Here is a 12,263-nt window from a genome sequence, read left to right as displayed (position 1 = left end):
CATTTGTTGACGAAGGCAGTGGTGACTATTGGTTTTTGATTGGGTTATACAACCTTCCCATAAAGTCTCCCACAGGTTTCCTCATGGATCTATCCAGTCATGTTCTCAATTTGTTCAGAGAGCGTTAACCTCTCTTACATCTGGGCGTTCCGCTGGCGAACACCTGCTCCAATATCCAATGATAGGCGTGGCGCGAATTACAAATTCCTCCAACCCAACAAAAAAAAAACTTCCAATTTTTCAAACATATGACTATTTTACACCATTTAACCACCATTTTCTCCTTTATCTAACCACACACTGTCCTATTTCAAAAAGGCTTTGCAATACAAAACATTAATATTTTGTCAGCAGGAGTACCCAGCCAGAAATAATCAGGACACCCATTTTTCAAGCTAGCATAAATGTCACAAAAAACAAAACCACTTGGCTAAAGCCTTCCCTGTACGCTCAGTTGGTAGAGCATGGTGTTTGCAACACCAGGGTTGTGGGTTCGATTCCCACGGGGGCCAGCACGAAAAAAAAAATGTATGAAATTGTATGAAATGTATGCATTCACTACTGTAAGTCGCTCTGGATAGGCGTCTGCTAAATGACTAAAATGTAAAAATGTAAATGCAGCACTAACCTTTGATGTTCATCCAGATGACACGCCTAGGACATTATGTTATACAATACATGCATGTTTTGTTCAATCATGTTCATATTTATATCAAAAACCAGCTTTTTACATTAGCATGTGACGTTCAGAACTAGCATTCCCACCGAACACTTCCGTTGAATTTACTAAATTACTCACAATAAACGTTCACAAAAAACATAACAATTATTTTAAGAATTATAGATACAGAACTCCTTTGTGCAATCAAGGTGTCCGATTTTAAAATAGCTTTTCGGTGAAAGCACATTTTGCAATATTCTGAGTAGATAGCCCAGCCATCACGGCTAGCTATTTTGACACCCACCAAGTTTGACCCTCACCAAACTCCGATTTACTATTAGAAAAGTTTGATTACCTTTGGTGTTCTTCGTCAGAATGCACTCCCAGGACTGCTACTTCAATAACAAATGTTGGTTTGGTTCAAAATAATCCATAGTTATATCCAAATAGCGTCGTTTTGTTCGTGCGTTCAAGACACTATCCAAGGGTGACGAAGGGTTACGCGCCCGACGCGTTTCGTGACAAAAAATTTCTAAATATTCCATTACCGTACTTCGAAGCATGTCAACCGCTGTTTAAAATCAATTTTTATGCCATTTTTCTCAAAAAAAGCGATAATATTCCGACCGGGAGTGGTGGTTTTTCGTTCAAAAGAGAGAAAGTAAACATGGGTTCGACTCGTGCACGAGCCTCAGTCTCATAGTACTCTGACCGGCCACTATCCAAACGCGCTAATGTTTTTCAGCCAGAGCCTGCAAAGCCACGATTCAGCTTTTTGCCGCCTTCTGAGAGCCCATGGGAGCCGTAGGAAGTGTCACGTAACAGCAGAGATCCCCTGTTTTGGATAGAGATAATCAAGAAGGCCAAGAAATGGTCAGACATGGTACTTCCTGTATAGAATCTTCTCAGGTTTTGGCCTGCCAAATGAGTTCTGTTATACTCACAGACACCATTCAAACAGTTTTAGAAACTTTGGAGTGTTTTCTATCCAAGGCTAATAATTATATGCATATTCTAGTTTCTGGGCCGGAGTAATAATCAGATTAAATCGGGTACGTTTTTTATCCGGCCGTGAAAATACTGCCCCCCTATCCATAACAGGTTAAGAAACCACATTCTTCTGTGGCAATTTCAGTACTTCAGCATAACATTTACTACAGGATTCCTTATGGTTCTATTTAAAGTCATGTTCTCAGAACATTAAGAAATCTTGCCATAAAAACTGAAAGAAAACATTAAACATTCAAAGAATGTTATTTAAAAACTACATACATTCTGTTCTCAGCATCAACAAAACTCTCCTCTCTATCTTGTTAAGTGTGTTGGCTGCGCCCACTAATTGGCCACACCTGATCTTAATGAGTGCTTGTTTCCTTTGAAATAGGGTCTGTTTGAATAGACTAAAATGAACAGCTTTGTATGAGTTAAAATAAAAACAGCATGGTAGCTCCATCCTGGTGGCTCAGTGGAATAATTCCATGGATAGAGAGCAGAAGATCATCAGGTTGAATCTCATTGATGCCATGCCACAATAAAAAAATCTGTGTGTTCGCATGATAAATGCATTTCCATGGGTCTTATCTTCAAATAACCTACTATTTCTGATCTCAGAATGTTAATAAAACTTTTAGGGAACCATAGAAAAGTTCTCAGAATCTCCCTGGAAACTAAATAAATGTTCCAAGAGCAGGCACATTTTTTACTTCCATTCTCAGAACCTGTCACGTCCTGACCAGTAAAAGGGGTTAATTGTCATTGTAGTTTGGTCAGGGCGTGGCAGGGGGTGTTTGTTTTGTGTGTTTCGGGGTTTTTGGTTTATGTTCTAGATTATCTATTTCTATGTTAGTTTTGTCAATGACCTCCAATTAGAGGTAGCTGGTTGTTGTTATCTCTGATTGGAGGCCATATTTAGTTGTGTGTTTTCACTTGTGTTTGTGGGTGGTTGTTTCCTGTATAGTCTGTGCACCTTACGGGACTGTTTTTTGTCGTTTGTTTTGTTTAAGTGTGTTTTCTTTAATAAAAGTAAAGAAGATGATCAACATACCCGCTGCATTTTGGTCCACTCCTTACGACGACCGTTACAGAACATTTAACTTCCTCTTTTAACGTTTAGGAAACTTTGGGTTTTATTACCAGAACCAATGGGAAACCAAAAATCTAGGTTCCCACAACTTCCAAGGAACCAAATATGCTATCTGGGCTAATAGCGATAGTAGCAATGCCTTATTCACAGTGGACGTCTGTAACGGTCATCGTGAACACAGGACCAAAACGCATGGCGGGAATATGAATGCTCATCTTTTTAATATTAAGAAAAGTGAACACTTACAAAATAAACAAAACAACGACTACACAGTTCCATAAGGCAAAGTAGCTATACAGAAAACATCTACCCACAAAACCCAAAGGAAAAACAGGCTGCCTAAGTATGACTCCCAATCAGCAACAACGATATACAACTGTTCCTGATTGAGAGCCATACCCGGCCAAAACAAAGAAATCCCAAACATAGAAACACGGACATAGAATGCCCACCCAAATCACACCCTGACCAAATCTAAATAGAGACATGAAAAGGCTCTCTCAGGTCAGGGCGTGACAACGTCGCACAAGGCAGATATTTTCTTTCTGTTGGTTGATTTGGTTATCTGTGAATGTTTGTCCTTATGTTTTGATATTGAGAAGAAAAGTACTGTCATAATAGCAGTGGATCATTCCACATTATACTGTGAACATTAAATACATTCACTTTACTAGTCTTTGTTTGCTTCTGCTTCATGTTGCCTGCTCAACCCCAAACCAAACCTCTCAGTTTTACACCTCTTAACATTTGGCTCAGTGAGTCAATAGCCAATAATGCCTGGTCTTTGGAAGCTGTTTCCTGAGGATGGCTCACCTCTCACAGTTCTAGGTGACTTTAACCTCCCCACGTCTACCTTTGACTCATTCCTCTCTGCCTCCTTCTTTCCACTCCTCTCCTCTTTTGACCTCACCCTCTCACCTTCCCCCCTACTCACAACGCAGGCAATACGCTTGACCTCATCTTTACTAGATGCTGTTCTTCCACTAATCTCATTGCAACTCCCCTCCAAGTCTCCGACCACTACCTTGTATCCTTTTCCCTCTCGCTCTCCTCCAACACTTCTCACTCTGCCCCTACTCGGATGGTATTGCGCCGTCGCAACCTTCGCTCTCTCCCTCCCGCTACTCTCTCCTCTTCCATCCTATCATCTCTTCCCTCTGCTCAAACCTTCTCCAACCTATCTCCTGATTCTGCCTCCTCAACCCTCCTCTCCTCCCTTTCTGCATCCTTTGACTCTCTATGTCCCCTATCCTCCAGGCCGGCTCGGTCCTCCCCTCCTGCTCCGTGGCTCGACGACTCATTGCGAGCTCACAGAACAGTGCTCCGGGCAGCCGAGCGGAAATGGAGGAAAACTAGCCTCCCTGCGGACCTGGCATCCTTTCACTCCCTCCTCTCTACATTTTCCTCTTCTGTTTCTGCTGCTAAAGCCACTTTCTACCACTCTAAATTCCAAGCATCTGCCTCTAACCCTAGGAAGCTCTTTGCCACCTTCTCCTCCCTCCTGAATCCTCCTCCCCCTCCCCCTCTCTGCGGATGACTTCGTCAACCATTTTGAAAAGAAGGTCGACGACATCCGATCCTCGTTTGTTAAGTCAAACGACACCGCTGGTCCTGCTCACACTGCCCTACCCTGTGCTTTAACCTCTTTCTCCCCTCTCTCTCCAGATGAAATCTCGCGACTTGTGATGGCCGGCCGCCCAACAACCTGCCCGCTTGACCCTATCCCCTCCTCTCTTCTCCAGACCATTTCCGGAGACCTTCTCCCTTACCTCACCTCGCTCATCAACTCATCCTTGACCACTGGCTACGTCCCTTCCGTCTTCAAGAGAGTGAGAGTTGCACCCCTTCTGAAAAAAACCTACACTCGATTCCTCCGATGTCAACAACTACAGACCAGTATCCCTTCTTTCTTTTCTCTCCAAAACTCTTGAGCGTGCCGTCCTTGGCCAGCTCTCTTGCTATCTCTCTCAGAATGACCTTCTTGATCCAAATCAGTCAGGTTTCAAGACTGGTCATTCAACTGAGACTGCTCTTCTCTGTGTCACGGATGCTCTCCGCACTGCTAAAGCTAACTCTCTCTCCTCTGCTCTCATCCTTCTAGACCTATCTGCTGCCTTTGATACTGTGAACCACCAGATCCTCCTCTCCACCCTCTCCGAGTTGGGCATCTCCGGCGCGGCCCACGCTTGGATTGCGTCCTACCTGACAGGTCGCTCCTACCAGGTGGCGTGGCGAGAATCTGTCTCCGCACCACGTGCTCTCACCACTGGTGTCCCCCAGGGCTCTGTTCTAGGCCCTCTCCTATTCTCGCTATACACCAAGTCACTTGGCTCTGTCATATCCTCACATGGTCTCTCCTATCATTGCTACGCAGACGACACACAATTAATCTTCTCCTTTCCCCCTTCTGATAACCAGGTGGCGAATCGCATCTCTGCATGTCTGGCAGACATATCAGTGTGGATGACGGATCACCACCTCAAGCTGAACCTCGGCAAGACGGAGCTGCTTTTCCTCCCGGGGAAGGACTGCCCGTTCCATGATCTCGCTATCACGGTTGACAACTCCATTGTGTCCTCCTCCCAGAGTGCTAAGAACCTTGGCGTGACCCTGGACAACACCCTGTCGTTCTCCACTAACATCAAGGAGGTGACCCGATCCTGTAGGTTCATGCTCTACAACATTCGCAGAGTACGACCCTGCCTCACACAGGAAGCGGCGCAGGTCCTAATCCAGGCACTTGTCATCTCCCGTCTGGATTACTGCAACTCGCTGTTGGCTGGGCTCCCTGCCTGTGCCATTAAACCCCTACAACTCATCTAGAACGCCGCAGCCCGTCTGGTGTTCAACCTTCCCAAGTTCTCTCCACGTCACCCCGCTCCTCCGCTCTCTCCACTGGCTTCCAGTTGAAGCTCGCATCCGCAACAAGACCATGGTGCTTGCCTACAGAGCCGTGAGGGGAACGGCACCTCCGTACCTTCAGGCTCTGATCAGTCCCTACACCCAAACGAGGGCACTGCGCTCATTTACCTCTGGCCTGCTGGCCCCCCTACCTCTGAGGAAGCACAGTTCCTGCTCAGCCCAGTCAAAACTGTTCGCTACTCTGGCACCCCTATGGTGGAACAAGCTCCCTCACGACGCCAGGACAGCGGAGTCAATCACCACCTTCCGGAGACACCTGAAACCCCACCTCTTTAAGGAATACCTAGGATAGGATAAAGTAATCCTTCTAATCCCCCCTAAAAGATTTAGATGCACTATTGTAAAGTGGTTGTTCCACTGGATATCATAAGGTGAATGCACCAATTTGTAAGTCGCTCTGGATAAGAGCGTCTGCTAAATGACGTAAATGTAAAATGCATGAATTGCTGTCATACCTTGTCCATAGACTATTTACAGGTTAAAGAATCCAATTTGTCATTTGGGTGAACTATCCCTTTAACTTGGTCTACCAATGGCACTGCTCTTGAAGAGTGAAACTAGGCTGACTCCTAAGGATTGTACATTCACATACCAGTCACATACTAACACAAAACCGGAATGGGCACTTTACTCTGACAAACTGGACTTGGTGAAGAGTGACAGCACAGCTACTAGATTCTGACAGAGAAGAGTTTGTATCCACGACGATAACACTGTGGTCTGGTCTCTGTGGAGATGGCCTGGGGACTGGTTTCCATGACATTAAGGGGTCTGATGTTGATGGTGATTCTGCTGTGGACTGTCACATCCACAGATGGGGGAGGTGAGTAACAACCATCATCATTCTGTCTTAGTTCGTCTGTCTTTACCTTCTGTCTGTCTCAAAATATTATATCCCAAAATAACTCCTACGTAGTCCTAGTCCCTAGACACACCTTAGGCTCTAGTGTAGTGTGAGCATTAAATAGGTGTAAGCAATGTGGTGAAACCTCTACCTAACCAGATTACAATAGCAGACTCCATATCATATGAAAAATACCATATAACTGAAACATGAATTACTGTAGATCATAAACATGGTCATTACAGAAGACTGACAAATTACTTCAACAGCAGACTTTTCCTGTTGTGCGTACTGATCTTTGGCCACTTCCACCCTAAGACAAAGTGTTAAAACCTCTTACAGCTCCTTAAGGATAGGGGCAGTATTGACAATTTCGGGAAAGATATGTGCCCATATTAAACTGCCTCCTACTCAAACTCAGAAGGTAGGATATGCATAGTATTAGTAGATTTGGATAGAAAACACTGAAGTTTCTAAAACCGTTTGAATGGTGTCTGTGAGTATAACAGAACTCATATGGCAAGCAAAAACCTGAGAGAAATCCTACCAGGAAGTGGAAATCTGGATGCATGGGCTCTCTAAGTCGTTTCCTATTGAATACACAGTGATGTAGTAATAATTGTGCACTTCCTACGGCTTCCACTAGATGTCAACAGTCTTTACAAAGTTGTTTGAGTCATCTACGATGAACAGAGACCGAATGAGAAGGAGGGGAGGTTGTTGAGGCAGGGGGTGACATCACTTCTTGGTGCGGCGTTCACGAGGTGGATCCTCCGTTCCAAAACGTTTTTCAAGCCCAGGAACCGTCCGGTTGAAATATTACTGAATCTTCACATTCTAAAGGCCCTAAAGATTGATGTTTTACAACGTTTGACATGTTTGAACGAACGTAAATACAACTTTTTTAAAACTTTTCGTCGTGACATTGTCCTGCGCGCTTCCTACATTTGGAGTAGCTTACTTAACACGCGAACATCAAGGAGTTATTTGGACATAAATTATGGACTTTATCGAACAAAACAACATTTGTTGTGGACCTGGGATTCCTGGAAGTGCCTTCTGATGAAGATCAAAGGTAAGGGAATATTTGTAATGCAATTTATGATTTTAGATGACTCCAAGATGGCGGCTGTCTGTATAGCCTAGTGTATTTTTCTGAGCTCAGTACTCAGATTATTGCAAAGAGTGCTTTCCTCGTGAAGCTTTTATGAAATCTTTCATAAGCGTTTGCATAAAAGAGATGTTCATCTATAATTCTTTGAATGACAGCTTAATTTTGTATCAACGTTTATGACAAGTATTTTTGTAAATTGTGGCGCAGATTCACCGGCAGTATTTGAGGGAAAATATTTTCTGAACGTCACGCGCCGATGTAAAATGCTGTTTTTATATATAAATATGAACTTTATCGAACAAAAAATGCATGTATTGTGTAACATGATGTCCTAGGAGTGTCATCTGATGAAGATCGTCAAAGGTTAGTGCTGCATTTAGCTGTGTTTTGGGTATTTGTGATGCATGCTAGTTGCTTGGAAATGGCTGTGTGGTTATTTTTGTCGATGTACTCTCCTAACATAATCTAATGTTTTGCTTTCGCTGTAAAGCCTTTTTGAAATCGGACAACGTGGTTCGATTCAGTAGAAGTGTATCTATAAAATGGTGTAAAATAGTCTTGTGTTTGAGAAATAGAAATTATTAGATTTGGTTTAGAATATGGCGCTCTGATTTTACACTGGCTGTTGATCCCGCTAATGGGATTGGAGCTGTAATAACACTGATTATACCAATTTGGACAGTAAACCCCCATTTTTACCCTCAGAACACCCTCAATTCATCAGGACATGGACTCTACAACGGGTCAAAAGCATTCCAAAGGGATGATGGCCCACGTTGACACCAATGCTTCCTACATTTCTGTCAAGTTGGCTGGATGTCCTTTGGGTGGTGAACCATTCTTGATACACACGGGAAACTGTTGAGCGTGAACAACCCAGCTGCGTTGCAGTTATTGACACAAACCGATGCGCCTGGAATATACTACCATAACCTGTTCAAAGGCACTTACATCTTTTGTCTTGCCCATTCACCCTCTGAATGTCACACATACATAATCCATTTATCAATTGTTTCAAGGCTAAAAAATCCTTCTTTAACCTTTCTCCTCCCCTTCATCTACATAGATTGAAGTGGATTTAACAAGTGACATCAATAAGTGATCAATAAGCCTTCATCAATAAGCTTTCACCTGTATTCACCTGGTCAGTCTATGGCATGGAAAGAGCAGGTGTCTTTAATGTTTTGTACACTCAGTGTGTATGAAGCATGTGAGCATGTGATTGACTATGAGGTCTCATCAACGTCTCTCTGTGATTGTTTGAACAACTATTGTAAGAATCAGTGATTAAACAACAGACAAGACAGGCTAAGATGGTTTAACAATGTAAATGATTACTGAATGGGCGTGTGGTGTTATTAGAAGCATGAAGGAAGTGTAGTCATTCAGGTCTGACTGGAGTCTTTACTTTAGATTGTGATTTTAGTTAGAGGTTAGGTGCTGTGGGTGTGGAGGGGGCGGGTGGAGGACCGAGGAGGACCACAATGACAGATTAGACTCAGGTTAATATTAATAATAATAACAGGTTACTCACTTTACCAAGGTATCTGACTATTGGGGAGTATAGGAGTCTGTATATGAATCCCTTCTGGTCCAGATGCTTATTTAACGTGTGTGTTTATTTACTTGCAGACGTCCATGTAACCTGTGTGTTCTCAGAGGATTGTGTCCTGCCCTGCAGCTTCCAGCCTGACAGTGAGGAAGTCATCCACTGGCTGAAACCAGAAGACAAGAACCTGAGCACCATCCACTCCTACTACTACAGTACAGATCAGCTCAAACAGCAGAGCCAGCCTTACAGAGGGAGAACAGCCCTGTTCAATGACCAGATCCCCAAAGGAAACGCTTCACTACTGCTGAGAGGGATCACACTCCAGGACCAGGGCAGATACAAGTGTTACACCAGCACTATTAAAGGCAACAAGGAGTCCTGCGTTAACATAGCAGTGGAGGGTACGGAATGTCTGTCTGTCTGTCTGTCTATGATGATCACTTCATGGCTGCTCCATGTGTAATGTCTACTTTGTTGCAGCTCCAGTCCGCTTGGTGGACATACAGTTATCAGATGACATCATCACCTGCAGTTCTACAGGTATCTACCCCGAGCCTAAACTCACCTGGTCCACTGACCCCCCCCTCTGACCTTTCATTTGACCCTGGAACCATCCAGAACTCCACCAGCATCAAGGTGGATGACCGGGGCCTCTATGACATCACCAGCACAAAACAGTTTAGCAGAGACCGAACCAACATCTGTACCGTGACCTCTGGGACAGTAGAAAGGACAGCAACCCTGAAACAGCAAGGTAATCAATTAATCAACCTATTAATCAATCAATTCATACATCAATGAATAAATTCATCAATATATTTATCTGCCTGCAAACTGTACAAAAACAAGACATCATTGTGAGATAAAATACACAAAGATCAAGCTAAAAAGGCTGTTTCTCATGACATCATTTCAGATCCGGTCCAGGGTCCTCCAAGCAGTGAGGTGTCCATCCTCTGCAGTGTCTCTCAGTCTGACCTCCTGACCTTTGACCTCACCTGGAGGTTCAACCTGACAGACACCATCCTCACCTCCAGCTACACCAATGGCACACCTCAGATGCAGGTTGATGACCAGTGGAAGGAGCAGGTTCAGAGTTTGTCTGACTCTGGCAGCCTTCAGCTCCACAAGTTAACCATGGTCCACCAGGGGACCTACAGCTGTGAACTCTCTACTGCCAGAGACACACACCTGATCCTCACCTACCTGCAGATCACACCTGATAAACTATCTGATGGTACAAAGTTTACTTTTACTGTTTCCCCTCACTGTAAGTCACAGGATCACATTAAACAATACAACTGATACTCTGTATTTTCTCCTTCAGTTTCAGATGGACTGAGTCCAGGTGCAATCACTGGTATAGCACGCAGCAATTATAGCAGCAGCAATTATAGCAGCAGCAGTGATATGTTTCAGGCTGAGAGGTAAGTTATGATGATGACATCATAATCTGTTGAACCATTTAAAACAACCACCTCCTGATGAACAGAGAGTAGGGTTACATTGGTGGCTTTTGATGAACAGCATTGAGTTTCTGCTATTTTACTGCCTCCCATCTCGTAGCATTCTGCCCCCAATGTAGAAGCAACACGGTCATCTGAAGAGGGAGAGTCACTCTCTGCCACAGGTAGACGTCCATGGAATATTCATGTCCTTATGGTTACATTTATTTACTCATACTAGCTGTTTGTGTGTCTGAATCCTGCTAACTCACCCTAAACTCACCTATCCCCCTCCAGCAAATACAAATGGTCCAAATGAAAACGGTCAGAGTGGAATACCACTTCAGAATGGAGAAGAAAGAGAGGAAGACTAGAACAAGGTCAAGGAGAAGACGGATCAGCCACATCAACCATACTAATGCCTCAGACAGAAGGAGATAACATTGACTAAGGGGAGGACAAAGAGGAAAGGTGACAATTAGATAATTGTCCAATTGCATATAGGCAATGCTAACACTTTCACCAACAAAAGGCAAGGTGTAGCTATAATCATATTGCTTACACACCTGTCCAATCCTTTCAGGTCTCCATGTAGTGGCTAGCCGGGGGTAGTGGCTAGCCGGGGGTAGTGGCTAGCCGGGGGTAGTGGCTGCGGGGTAGTGGCTAGCCGGGGGTAGTGGCTAGCCGGGGGTAGTGGCTAGGGGTTGTTTCTGGACCAAACCCATATTTGACATCAAAAAACAATGTTTTGCAAGTAAAATGTGAAATTACCAATGTGTATCTCCTGTATCAGGTATTGTTACTACTCAGTGACAGTATGTCATTCACCATCTTTGTGTCTTGGAGAGGCCTGTCAGCCTCAACACACACTGAATGGACAGGACAGGACCTGTTTCACCATCAGAAGTAACTTGCTGGCATGTTAATCAATCAATTACAATACATTATTAGGAGAAGTAGTTGATTGATTGCGGGACATAGTTTTTAAAGTTTCAGTTTATTTTATTTTTGTGTGTGTTTATTCATTTTGTTATAGCAGGAGGAAGTAGCTACACTGAGTATATCTACTGTAGCATCACACCCTCACCTTGATGAATGCAGGTGATCTTTACCTGTATGTAACATGATCCCTCTGGAAGTCCCAGACTCTCTCTGAAGAGAGAGGAGCTATAGTAGCAGGAACAATAAGTTACCTGAACCAGAATGGGAAGCTATGATGATAACAACCATAGTCAGCCTCTATTGAGACAATTAACACACCATAATGTTATACATTTAGTAGAGAACGGTAGTGACTATTGGTTTTGATTGGGTTATACAACCTTCCCATAAAGTCTCCCACAGGTTTCCTCATGGATCTATCCAGTCATGTTCTCAATTTGTTCAGAGAACGTTAACCTCTTACATCTAGACGTTCCGCTAGCGGAACACCTGCTCCAATATCCAATGATAGGCGTGGCGCGAATTACAAATTCCTCAACAACAAAAAAAACTTCAATTTTTCAAACATATGACTATTTTACACCATTTAAGACAAGACTCTCCTTTATCTAACCACACTGTCCTATTTCAAAAAGGCTTTACAGCGAAAGCAAAACATTAGATTATGTCAGCAGAGTACCCAGCCAGAAATAATCAGACA

The 12,263-nt window shown here is 43.7% G+C and overlaps 1 pseudogene; it reads left to right on the top strand.

The window, feature by feature from the left end:
* Positions 1 to 6,117: 6,117 nt before the first annotated feature.
* LOC123733136 (V-set domain-containing T-cell activation inhibitor 1-like) lies at positions 6,118 to 10,481 on the top strand (annotated as a pseudogene).
* Positions 10,482 to 12,263: the final 1,782 nt, after the last annotated feature.

Source organism: Salmo salar, unplaced genomic scaffold (genome assembly GCF_905237065.1).
Source record: "Salmo salar unplaced genomic scaffold, Ssal_v3.1, whole genome shotgun sequence".
Classification (NCBI taxonomy): Eukaryota; Metazoa; Chordata; class Actinopteri; order Salmoniformes; family Salmonidae; genus Salmo; species Salmo salar.
This window is presented reverse-complemented; position numbering and strand designations above follow the sequence as displayed.